This window comes from Pleurodeles waltl, chromosome 2_2, assembly GCF_031143425.1.
Source record: "Pleurodeles waltl isolate 20211129_DDA chromosome 2_2, aPleWal1.hap1.20221129, whole genome shotgun sequence".
Classification (NCBI taxonomy): Eukaryota; Metazoa; Chordata; class Amphibia; order Caudata; family Salamandridae; genus Pleurodeles; species Pleurodeles waltl.
In genome coordinates, this window is record NC_090439.1 from 1,103,914,861 (window position 1) to 1,103,927,548 (window position 12,688).

Here is a 12,688-nt window from a genome sequence, read left to right on the forward strand (position 1 = left end):
GCTGGACTGCTCCCATCAAGGGTCAAGACTGATTTGCATATAGCTGGGTCCGAAATGGGGTGACGTGGCAAGCAAAATAACGATGGATTAAACCCAAATCTGTGACTGGAGGTGAGTGTTTGAAAAGTTTCAACACTCCGTCCATCATTTCATTTTATTTTGTGATAGAACCCGAGAACCGAGGAGCACAACTGACTTGGCACCAACCCTGCTGTCCTAGCTGCTGCACCCGACCCTCAAGAAGTAACTGACCTGTCCTGCCGCTGCAGCCTCCAAGAAACTTGGAGAGCTGCATGTGCTTTGCAAATCACCAAGAAGAACTCCCTTGGAATAGAGGAGCTGCTGCCCTGCATCTGCAGGCACCCAAGAAAGAACTGTGAGGACCAGGACCCGATGCCAAACATCACCACAGCACCTGAGCTGCCTAGCCTATGCTGAAGTGGGCCAACAGTGTCAGCGTGGTCCCTAGGCCATCCCGAGACGAAGACCACCTTGAGAGCACCCACTGTGAACTTCATGATAAAGTCTGCAGCCTGTTTCTGTAGACCCCCCTGCAACTGCAAGTAACCAGGAGACAGAAATTCAATGCCTCAGGACACTTTTGCATTCGTCCGCCCAGACCGAGAACCCAGGGTGTCCCCATGTCTCCCAGCCTCGTGAGCCCTGAGCCCACTTGTGGGTTTGGTCGGACTGGACCCCCAGTCCACGTCTGCAGATTGTTTCTGTAGGCCCCCCTGCAACCAAGAGGAACGCCAGCACCGGAACCATCACCAAAAGACACCACTTCACCCAAAGCCCACAGCCCGAGAAGAAGTGGACCAACGATGTTCCCACATGCCTGAGGACCTCAAGGGTTGAGCCTTTCTGTTGGTTCCTACGGACTAGCCTTCCAGGCCCCACCTCCAGCAACTTTCCAACTGGACTGTTTCCCATTAAAGTGAATGGGGCACCGGATGCCATCACGCACCTCTGAACCCAGGCGCATTAGAACCTACCAAGGTGACCTGTTGGTGTGGCCTTGGACCCTGTCCCATACTCACCTTAAGTCCTGGAGAACAGTCCCATAATCGCTGTGAAGTGACCAAATGTAGTACTTGTTTTTCTCCCTTAGCATAACATTACTGCATCCACAAATTGCACTGTGAACTTTTAAAAACTGTAAAAATCCCTCACTTGAAAAGTACTCACCTGATTCCGGTGATCCTGGTATCAAACGTTACATAAAAGTATATGTTATTTTTATAAATTGGCGTTTAATTTCTTTATTAAGTGTATGTCTCACTTACTGCATGTGTGTGTGCCTTACATGTTAAGCACTACCCTCTGATATGCCTAACTCCTCAACCACACTACCCAAAAAGAGAGCATTTGGGATGTCACTTGTGCCTCTGTGATACCTCTGGGGGATTGCTTGGAATCTTTGCAAATGCCTCATTTTGATCCACTATATAAACAGACAGCTTTCTTCACCACCCTATTCCCCTACAAACCTAACATCCTGCAAATAACACGTAACAAAAGTAAATCAGTATTACATAATTTACATTATAAATATAAATCATATAATTAAACAAAATGTGTTAAATAATTCAGGATTATTTAGGACCTTATTACGATGCAGGCGGTCCAAAGATTGCCAGCCTCGCCATGGCAGTCGTACCGCTGCGGCTTTGGCGGTCTGACCGCCACATTACGAGGTTGGCAGGCAGACCTGCAACTTACTGCCTTCCCTGCCAGGATCAGTGATCCCGACGGGCTGACGGCTGTCCTGGTTGTAATCAGCCAGGGCGGCGCTGAACTTAGCGCCGCCCTGCTAATTACAACCGTGTTCTCCGCAAGCCTTTTTAAGGCGGTCTGACGGCAATGAAAAGGCTGACGGAGAACAAGTGCTGGTGGCCACAGGCCACATTGCATGGTCAGTGCATGGGTCCCCATGCCCAGCACCCTTGAAATGCGCACTGTCTGCCCTGCATGGGCCTCTGCACTTGTTCTCCTTCAGGCTTTTCATGGCGAAGAGGCTGGCGGAGAACAAGTTTGTAATCATACGGGCGGCGCTGAGTTCAGCGCCGCCCTGGCTAATTACATCCTGCACCCCAGTCAGCCCATCAAGATCTAGGATCCTGCTGGGGACGGAGGTTGCTTGTGGGTCTGCCTGACAACCTTGTAATGTGGCGAGTAACCCGCCACAGTCATGGCTGTCCGACCGCCACAGTGAGACTGGCGGTCATAGGACCGGCAGACTCGTAATCGGGTCCATAGTGCTGACTCCTAAGATCAGCTAAAGTAAACCCACTACCCTCAAAAATAGGCTTCTTTAGCAATGCAAAAGGCAATGAGAACCATACATGAATACAATTATATTGAAATTGCATGAGTTTGACCAATCAGGTTAAAGGAAGAACGATACAGTTTCTAAAATAAATTTTTTCATCAGTATCCCACAGATTCAGATAATGCAGGTCCCAACCCTGGTGCTCTACATACACTGCCATAGTTAGTACAAATATCATTGCTTAATATACAAGGACATGTTTTCATGACAGTCAAATGTAGTCCCAATAGGTGAGGCCTTGAAACAATTCAGTCTCTGGGGAACATTGGACTACAGAACCCCAAAGGGAAGAAACATCATTCTGTATCTGGGAAAGTAACATTACATCTCGAAGCAATATTTACACGATTGCTGATACATGAATCGTCTGTGTACATTGAGAGACAGGAATAAGAAAAATTTACATGCTGAAAAAATAGTTGCAGGCAACACCAGCCTTTTTGAAATCGGGGCCTAGATTAGCTAATGTTAAAATAATTGCAATCAGCTCGATTTACATGTTATCTATTGCCGTATTAGACATAATCTACTAGACATAGGGGGTCATTACAACCCTGGCGGAAGGCGGAGAACCGGCGGTAAGACCGCCAATAGGCTGGCGGTCTTACTTTGTGGAATCATGACCATGGCGGTCACCGCCATGCTCATCCGCCGGTTCTCCGTTCCGCCCGCCGGGCTGGAGACCTGGGTCTCCAGCCCGGCAGTCGTCACTATACCGCCGGCGGTATTTGGACCCGGCTTACCGCCGTGGATTTCCAGCGTTTTGAACCGCCATGAAATCCATGGCGGTAAGCACTATCAGTGGCAGGGAATTCCTTCCCTGGCACTGATAGGGGTCTCCCCCACCCCTCACCCGACTCCCTCCCCTACCCCCCACCACCCCTGCCACCTCCCAAAGGTGGCAGGGCCCCCCTCCCCACCCCGACCCCCAACATCACTTCACCCATACCCGCACCACCTACATACTTACACGCACACACGCCGACATATATGCCTACATCCACACACACAGTCATACACGCACACCCACATTCAAACTTACACGGACACATCCATACAGACATACCCACAGACATACACGCACTCATTCCCATACACACAACACCCCCGCAGGCATACACGCACTCACCCCCCCTCTACATACACACATGCACACCCCCATGCACCCACACAACACCCCCCACCCCCCTCCCCTCACGGACGATCGACTTACCTGGTCTGACGATCCTCCGGGATGGGACGGGAGCTATGGGGGCAGCTCCGCCGACACCACAACGCCAACAGAACACCGCCACGGCGAATCACAGGACGTGATTCGCTGGGCGGTGTTCTGTTGGCGTGGCGGTGGAGGTGGAGCAACCTCCACTTCCCCGCCTCCCGCCAGTATGGCTGTTGGCGGCTCTCCGTCCGTAAAAGGACGGAAAGCTGCCAACGGTCATAATAGGCCGAGCGGCATACCGCCACCAATGGCGGTCTTCCGTACGGCGGTCTTTAAAAAAGACCGCCGAGGTCAAAATGACCCCCATAATCTTTTATCAACTTCAACCCTGACATGCACATTTTCTTAATACACACAGTTCCAACATTGTTATTAGTAAAGTCCACCCTAACCACTGTTAATTTCTGAATCCTGAGTTTATGCTTCCCCAGACCAAGCAATCTTAAAAAAATGCCTTTCAGTATGGAAGATATGCAAACCCTACACCTTATAGTCCCCTTTGTCTTATTTAACATTTTCTATACACTGATTTACACGTGTGACTCATTGTCTCTGTGAGTGTGTGTGATATAAGTTCTTCAACATGCTTCACTGGTAAGAGGGGCATTATAAAACAAATGAAATACATGTGACAGAGGGGCTATGGAGAGAAAAGAGAGAAAGAGTAAAGGTGCCTACAAGGGACTTATTAAATGCGAAAAATAAGACGTCTTTCAAAAATAATTTCAAGATGTTGAAAAAGAAGTAACATCTATGCAGATTTAAACAAAAACAACTTTGAATGGGATCCAATCACAAAAGAACAAAACTGCAGGTGTACAGCCACAAAGGATATATTTTGTATATTATATACAATCAAAAAATAGATCAATCATCAAGCAAGAAGTTTCAGGGGTATTGAAATAACAGTTGCTGTTACAGAGGCATGGCAAATCAATTTCCTTCAATTTTGTTGTTAGTCCATTCACCTACGTAACAAAAACCCACTCTTATTGAGAGTCCACAGAAAGTATTCATAACATGATCTTCCAGGGTTCCTCCTTAGGCGAATTATGAAACAGTTGGGTGATACGTCGACGTTTCGGCCTCCGTAGTAAATGTCAGTGGGATCATCATCAGGACTTGCAATGGATGGATAGGTAGGAGATGTCTCCCTAAGAGTAATCAGATTTCGACATACTTAATTAAAAGTTAAATATGTATGTATACACCTGCCTATATTAAATAAGAGAAGAATGGATAGCCCCATACCAAAAGGAAAAGAAAAACAAATGTATGAGGATATTCAAAGTACGTCCAAATGCACCCCAAGTGAAAATAATTCAATGAAAAGTGATATAATGGCGAAAAGACCACCCATGTAGAGAGAGAAGGATCAACTCACTTAGTAAATGCCTAATTTGCACTTTCTCCAATGAAGAAAAAGGAGCGTAGTCCTCATATCACGAAAAGGAATGAAACCTGAGACATATATCATAGCCACATCAAAAAATAAGTCAAAAAGGGGGAATAAACACCAGTCAGTGTAGAATCTAGGTAGATAGATAGTAAGAGGCAATTTAAATAAACTACGATTAATGTCACCAAATCGTGTCAACCACAACTTGCTTAAAACAAATGAAAGCGGCCCCTAATGAGTCTTCTTGGGTTGGAAAGAACTGCAAGCGATATCAAAACCACAACACAATCATGGGTCACGATTAATATCATGCCAACAATTCATCTAAAGATAGAAAAATGGCTTGTGAAGTTTAATATACTCTTAAAAATATTACCACGATTTGGTGCCTTATAATATATGCCACAGCTTTTCCCTTCAAATAAGTAAAATAACTAACTGTATGAACTCTATTCATGTCTGCAGACTGCACCGTCACCTAGTTACGATGTCCGTTAGAAGACAGAGTAGAGTGGTAACAAAAAGAAATCCACTGTAGAGGATCGGGATGCTAATACATAACTGCAATCTATGCGCTCAATAATGTACTTGATGGATACACAAACACATTAGACTAAGAGACAGTAACCATTCAGTGTGTAACATCTATACTAGATGGAAATCTACCAAAAATGTATTAAACCAATGATTACCTGAATGATATTTATGTGAAGGGATACAGTGTATTCCAAACATGCGTACTGACATCTCTAAGTCAATTTTAAAACTGGTCCGTAATGTGCCACACAGACAGCGTTACAAGATAAACAGATATACGTGCAACGACTAAAACGCTAACATGTGGCCACCAGCTTAAGTTTACAAAAGGGAATTAAAGGGAACTAACCAAAGAGTGACCATTCAAGATTAGAGTAAAAACATTAGTGTATGCTGAAGTAATGATTCTCAATACAGATGAGGCATGGAGGGATACCATGTCTTTTGAACACGTAAACTAACGTTGCTCAGTTAATTAAAGAGTGCATCTTGCAGACGGCATTGCGATCTAAACAAAAAGATAGTGCAAAGACTAGTACGGTAACATATGGCCACCATCTTATGTCTGAACTGAATAATTTGATACTGTAAAAAGCAAGGCAGTCGGACACAGAGAAATAAACCAACAAAGTGCATAAATAAAATGGAATGGAAAGAGTCAGAAAATCAGCACCAAGAAAAAAATCTTGAAAGAATTAATGCAGGCCAGAAAACACTGGCACATATAATTATACAGCATACGTTAAGACATATTACTACCCATTAAAAATCTTTAAAAACACAGAAATCAGAACTTGAACTAATGCTGGACAAAACTGCATAGTACATTGTTCTATACAATCAGTGTTGAAATCGATACAGAACTGTGTAATGTGTATTACAAATGCTGGCAATGAACAGGTACATACACAATGCATGATGTACTCATGAGATCTACAGAGTTGCTAAAGTTAACCTCTCTGCAGAGGAGTTAAGGCCTCTTCGTACACTATCTTGTCTCCAGATCCATCAGTTCTCTCTAAGGGTAAGGATACAGTCAACATTTGAAAATCTAAACAATGGTTGGACTGCATCACTAGCCCAGAAAGTAAGGTCATTTTCTGTATGATGGTGTTGAACAAAGTGTTCCTCCTTAGGTGCATGGTCAACCTTACATCTCAGTCTCAACTGGTGTTGCAAAATGCGTTTTTGACTGCTTGAGTTGTCTTACTAACATATAGAAGCCCACAAGGGCACGTAATACAATAAACAACATTCTTTGTATTACAATTAGAGAAATCTTTTAGAGTAACACAACATCCATTTATATTAAATGTTTAAGTTGTTTTTGTAGTGTTACAAGCAGCACAGCTGTTACATTTATAATGTCCAATAATGGGACGAAGCTAAAGCATATTTTGCAGGTTGGAGCCAACAGGTTCAGAATGAACTCTAACAAGTCTGCCTTTAAGGTTGGGCCCCGTTTAAAACCAAACAAAGTTTTATCTTTGAAGATGAGGTTGCTTGACAAAAGATTCCAATATTTTTCTACAATTATTTTTAGTTTATTGGAATGGGTACCAAAGGACATTACACATGTAAGTTTAGATTGTCGAGGTCATTGTCTAATTTCTAGCAGAGCATCCCTTTGATTATACCAAGCATGTTTCAGTGATCCTCTAACCAATCTAGATGGATAGCTACGAGCAAGCAACTTAACGTTTAATTTCTGTGCTTCCAAAAAGTAGTCTTCTTTTTTTTTTTTTTTTTTGCAAAATTGTACCTAAGAAGTAGGAATTGCCCAAATGGTAAGTTGTGTTTCAATCCTTGTGGATGATGGCTATTATATCTCAATAATGTATTACGAGCACTGGGTTTAGTGTATAGGGTGGTGTATAATTTATTGTCTTCTGATTTTATGGTAATATCTAAGAAATTCACTTCCATTCTACTGTAATCAGGGGAAACTGTAAGGATGGGATTGCATGTATTAATCCAAGTAAAAAAATCATTTAAGCTCTTTACATCTTCGCAAATCAAAAAGATGTCCTTAATGTATTGCATCCATTTATTGATTTGAGGCTTAAATGGATTTCTATCAGCCTCGATGAACTGGGATTCGAAATTAGCAATGTAGATGTTGGCTATATCTGGAGCAAAAACTGCTCCCATCGCCAATCCTTTGATTTGCGAAAAAATATGTTTTTCAGAAACAAAGAAATTCCAGCTCAAAGCTATTTCTGCACATTCAACAATAAATGAAGTGGGTATTCAGTGTGGATGTGGCCTAGTCTCCAAGAGATTACCAAAGAGATCAAGGAATTCAGTTTGTGGAATATTAGTGTACAGGCTGTCAATGGCATAGTAACCATGATATCTTCAAGTTCATTGAAGGGAAAGCCTTCAATAGAGTTAATGACAGCCGTAGTGTCTCTAATTTACATAGGGCTGTTAATGGCATATGGTCGAATGAAGAAGTCCGCATATTCAGCTAGGGGCTTCAAAATGGGATTGCAACCTGAAACAATAGGTCTACTGTAATAAAGTAGTAGTCCAATGTTCAGGTTGATGGTTCTTTATTTGAAGTACCTTATCCACAGCACAGCAATGCTGCTTCTCATCAACAGCTCTCCTCCAACAGAATCCACCCTCTCAACATTCCAACCTGACATCAAAGATGACATCAGAGCTACTACTTAGAATTCCTTCCCCAGCTCTATCCTCACAGCTCAACCTACCACACATCTTCCCTCTAAACAATATAAACAATAAACAAAGAAACCAAAAGAAAATGAAAACAAAATAAAGAAATAAATAAACAAAGGAACAACAAGAAAAGATCAGAATGAAAATTACAACATCACTTTTTCTTAGAAATAACAATCCGATTAAGATTACATACTCTCCCATCATCGACTTTAACAGCATTCCTAAAAAGCTTTCTTACTTTAAATGGACCAATGAATTTGCTTGCATTTTTACGCAGCAGGGGTTGTTTTACTAAAATTTCATCACCCATTTTCATATCAATCACACATGTGTTCTTTCTGTCGTCAAAATATTCTTTCCTTTTCTGAACACACTTCCTTTCATGTTCTTCTTTCTCCATCTTGTCACACCACGACACTCCATCACTCTTACCCCAACACACCCATCCTGGTGCTAATAAAGTATTAGCTTTCCTTCCTCTAAACAATTCGAAAGGAACTTTACCTGTAGTGGTATGAGGGGTAACCCTGTATGTTTGCAGAAAACTTTTCAGACCATCCTTCCAATTTCTATTCGCTGCTATCTCTAACTGTATACACTCTTTCACACTCTTGTTAAACCTTTCAACTGTTCCATTTCCTTGAGGATGATATAGTGAACATCTCTTGTGTTTTATACCCCTCACTTTAAGATACTTTTCCATCTCACATGACACAAATTGGGGACCATTATCCGTTACCATAACACTAGGAAGTTCTTCACGACTAAAGATTTCATTTAAAAAATCCAATATTCTCCGAGTCCCTAGACTACTACTGACACACAATTCAGCCCACCTGGAAAATTGATCTAACACAACCAGAACATAGTTACATCCACCTTTCGTGTGTATGGGTCCCACTTTATCAACTGCAATAACATCCCAAGGTTTATGCGAAGTTTCGCGAATTTCCATTGGTGGCACTCTGACTTTATATATCTTATCACTGTTACAACAATCAATACACTCTCTGATCTTTCTCTCAATCATTATGTCCATGCCTGGCCACCAATAATTGAGACAAATTCTCACTTTTGTTTTGCTCATTCCCTGATGCCCTTCATGTCCCAACTCCATAATTTTTTCCCTCAAACTTAAAGGAACCACTAGTCGTAACCCTCGCAAAAGAACATTATCCTCCACCGAGAGTTCGTCTTTAATTTTCCAAAATCTCTCCAATTCCTTTTCCCTCTTAGTATTCTTATTCCAACCCTCACTGAGACACACACACACATTCCGCAGAGTAGGATCTTCTCCTACCGCCTTTATCCATTCATCACGTCCAATTATACCTTCAGTTACACTACAAACACTTACTACATCATCCCTAATCATACCCTCACAACCTTCAGTTTCTGTGCTGAGTCTTGACAAACAGTCCGCTATCCTGTTAGTTGAACCCGGAACATAATGCACAACATAAGCAAATTCCTGCAAACCAACTACCCACCTACTAATTCTGCTGGAAATGGTATTGAGACCTTTTTTTGAAAACACCTCTACCAGAGGTTTGTGATCAGTGAAAATCCGAAAAGACCTTCCCCATATTTTTTTTTACATTTGTTGATCGCCCAATAAACACACAACGCTAGAATCATTCCAAGAAAAGACAGAAGTTCTTCTTTTTTCTCCGGATCTCTCAGCTTCAGAACGTTCTCCACTAGATCTTCTTGGAATGTACACCACACGAAGAAATGTTGTGGCCTAAATAGTCTATTTCCTTTCTGCCAAAAGAGCATTTGTTAAGTTTTAAAGTTAGACCATGTTCTCTCAATATGGTTAGAACTTTCCGGGCTCTAACTTCATGTTCCTCCTCTGATTGACCATGTATCAGAATGTCATCCTGAAAGAACTTAACTCCTGGTACAGATCCAAACAATTTGTGCATGACACGTTGAAACACTGCTGCTGCAGATACAAGACCGAAAGGCATCCTCTTAAATCTGTAAGTACCAAAAGGAGTAATGAAAGTTGTTAAGTCCTTAGAGTCCTCATGTAGTTCAACCTGATGGTATGCAGACATCAAGTCTAACTTGCTGAAAAACTTCGATCCATGTAACAATGTGACCATTTCTGTTATATTTGGCAAAGGGAACTGGTCTGTGATCACACATTTATTTAAATTTCGCAAGTCAACACATAAACGGATGTGCCCCGACTGTTTGCGAGCCACTACAATCGGTGATACCCATTCCGAAGCTTCTACAGGCTCAATAATACCATCATTACACAATCTCTTTATCTCCTGTTCGACATCACTTTTCATAGCAATAGGAATTTGTCTCACTTTGGCCACAACGGGAACTGATCCTTTTTTTAGTTTGATACGATGTACATAATGTTTTAAACACCCAAGTTTGTCACTGAACACATCACTGTATTCCTTCACAAATTCTGGAAAATTGGGATTAACAGAGGTAACAGTGCTGATGCTTTGAAGATTTTTTTCTAGATCGTCTTTCAACATGACAGGTGTAGATGAATTAGGATCCAAAATGACTTTTAAGTCTTTTTGATGTGGCCAATTCACAACACTATCCCCTTTGACCGGAACATAAACTTTCCCAAATATGGTGCTAGTTTTAAATGTTATTTCTGTCTCAAAATACCACCATAAGCACCTGGAACTATATCTGGTTCTTTTAATTGTATTAAATGACTGAACTGTTCGTCAAATAAATCACTTGATAACAGAGTTAGCCATGCCCCAGAATCAAATAACATTTCCGTAGATATTCCTAAAATAGAAATTATGTCCTTCGGGTAACTCTTCTTCTGAGACAGAGTAGACACTGACAGAATGCAATCCTCCACCATTTTGATCGAAGTTTGACTTTTAGATGATCTACAACATTTTGCAAAATGGCCTTTCCTGTTGCACAGTCTACAAGTCATATTGATGGCCGGACACTTTTTGTAGGACGCACAATGACCTAAATTACCACACCGGTAGCATCTTGTGTCTTTGAATTTAGACCATTGTTCTTGTTGACTTTTATCTTCATGTTTCTCATAATCACCATCTTTTTTAGAAAGTTATTTTTTCATAGAAATTTTATTCACTGATAAGTTCCTTCCTTTTTTTAATTCTTCTACACAAGTTAAACTGTGCTCCACTCTTTTGGCCAAAACCACAACCTCATGGAGAGGTGGATCATCTTTACTCCAGAGCTCTTCACAAATTTTATCACTTGAGCACTTTAACATGAACTGATCTCTGATACGTTCCTCTAATGTTACCCCAAACTTACACGTCGAAGCAAGTTTCCTCAAAGTTGGAATATATTCCTCAATCGTTTCTCCAGATTTTTGTTCTCTCATACCAAAATGGTATCTTTCTAAAATTGTGCTTACTTTAGGAAGAAAATGTAAATCTAATTTCTTTAAGCATAACTCAAATTCGTTTACATCAGTATCTTCGTCCCCAGTATCAGGAAGAGTTTCAAAAATTTCTTGACCTTCACATCCCAGGCAGTGCAAAAGGAGTGCTGTCTTCCTTCTCTATAGTAGAATAGTTGACCTCTGCACCTCTTAAAGTCCTAGAACAATAAACAATGGGCTCATGTACACCCGCTTTAGTTTCCTGCAACAGGACAGCCCCAAGACCTCTCATGCTAGCATCAGTCATAACCACACTCTTTTTACTGGGATCAAAAGATTTCAAACTCTCAGCATTTAATAACTCTCTCTTGACACTTTCAAATTCTGCTTTACAAGCATCACTCCACACAAAGTCACATCCCTTCTTAAGCAGGTTACGCATATGTACAGTTTTGGATGCTAAATTAGGAAGACATTTTGCATGAAATTCAATCATTCCAAGAAAAGACAGAAGTTCTTCTTTATTCTCCGGATCTCTCAGCTTCAGAACGTTCTCCACTAGATCTTTCTTGGGATGTACACCACACGAAGAAATGTTGTGGCCTAAATAGTCTATTTCCGTTCTGCCAAAAGAGCATTTGTTAAGTTTTAAAGTTAGGCCATGTTCTCTCAATATGGTTAGAACTTTCCGGACTCTAACTTCATGTTCCTCCTCTGATTGACCATGTATCAGAATGTCATCCTGAAAGAACTTAACTCCTGGTACAGATCCAAACAATTTGTGCATGACACGTTGAAACACTGCTGCTGCAGATACAAGACCGAAAGGCATCCTCTTAAATCTGTAAGTACCAAAAGGAGTAATGAAAGTTGTTAAGTCCTTAGAGTCCTCATGTAGTTCAACCTGATGGTATGCAGACGTCAAGTCTAACTTGCTGAAAAACTTCGATCCATGTAACAACGTGACCATTTTTGTTATATTTGGCAAAGGGAACTGGTCTGTGATCACACATTTATTTAAATTTCGCAAGTCAACACATAAACGGATGTCCCCCGACTGTTTGCGAGCCACAACAATCGGTGATACCCATTGCGAAGCTTCTACAGGCTCAATAATACCATCATTACACAATCTCTTTATCTCCTGTTCGA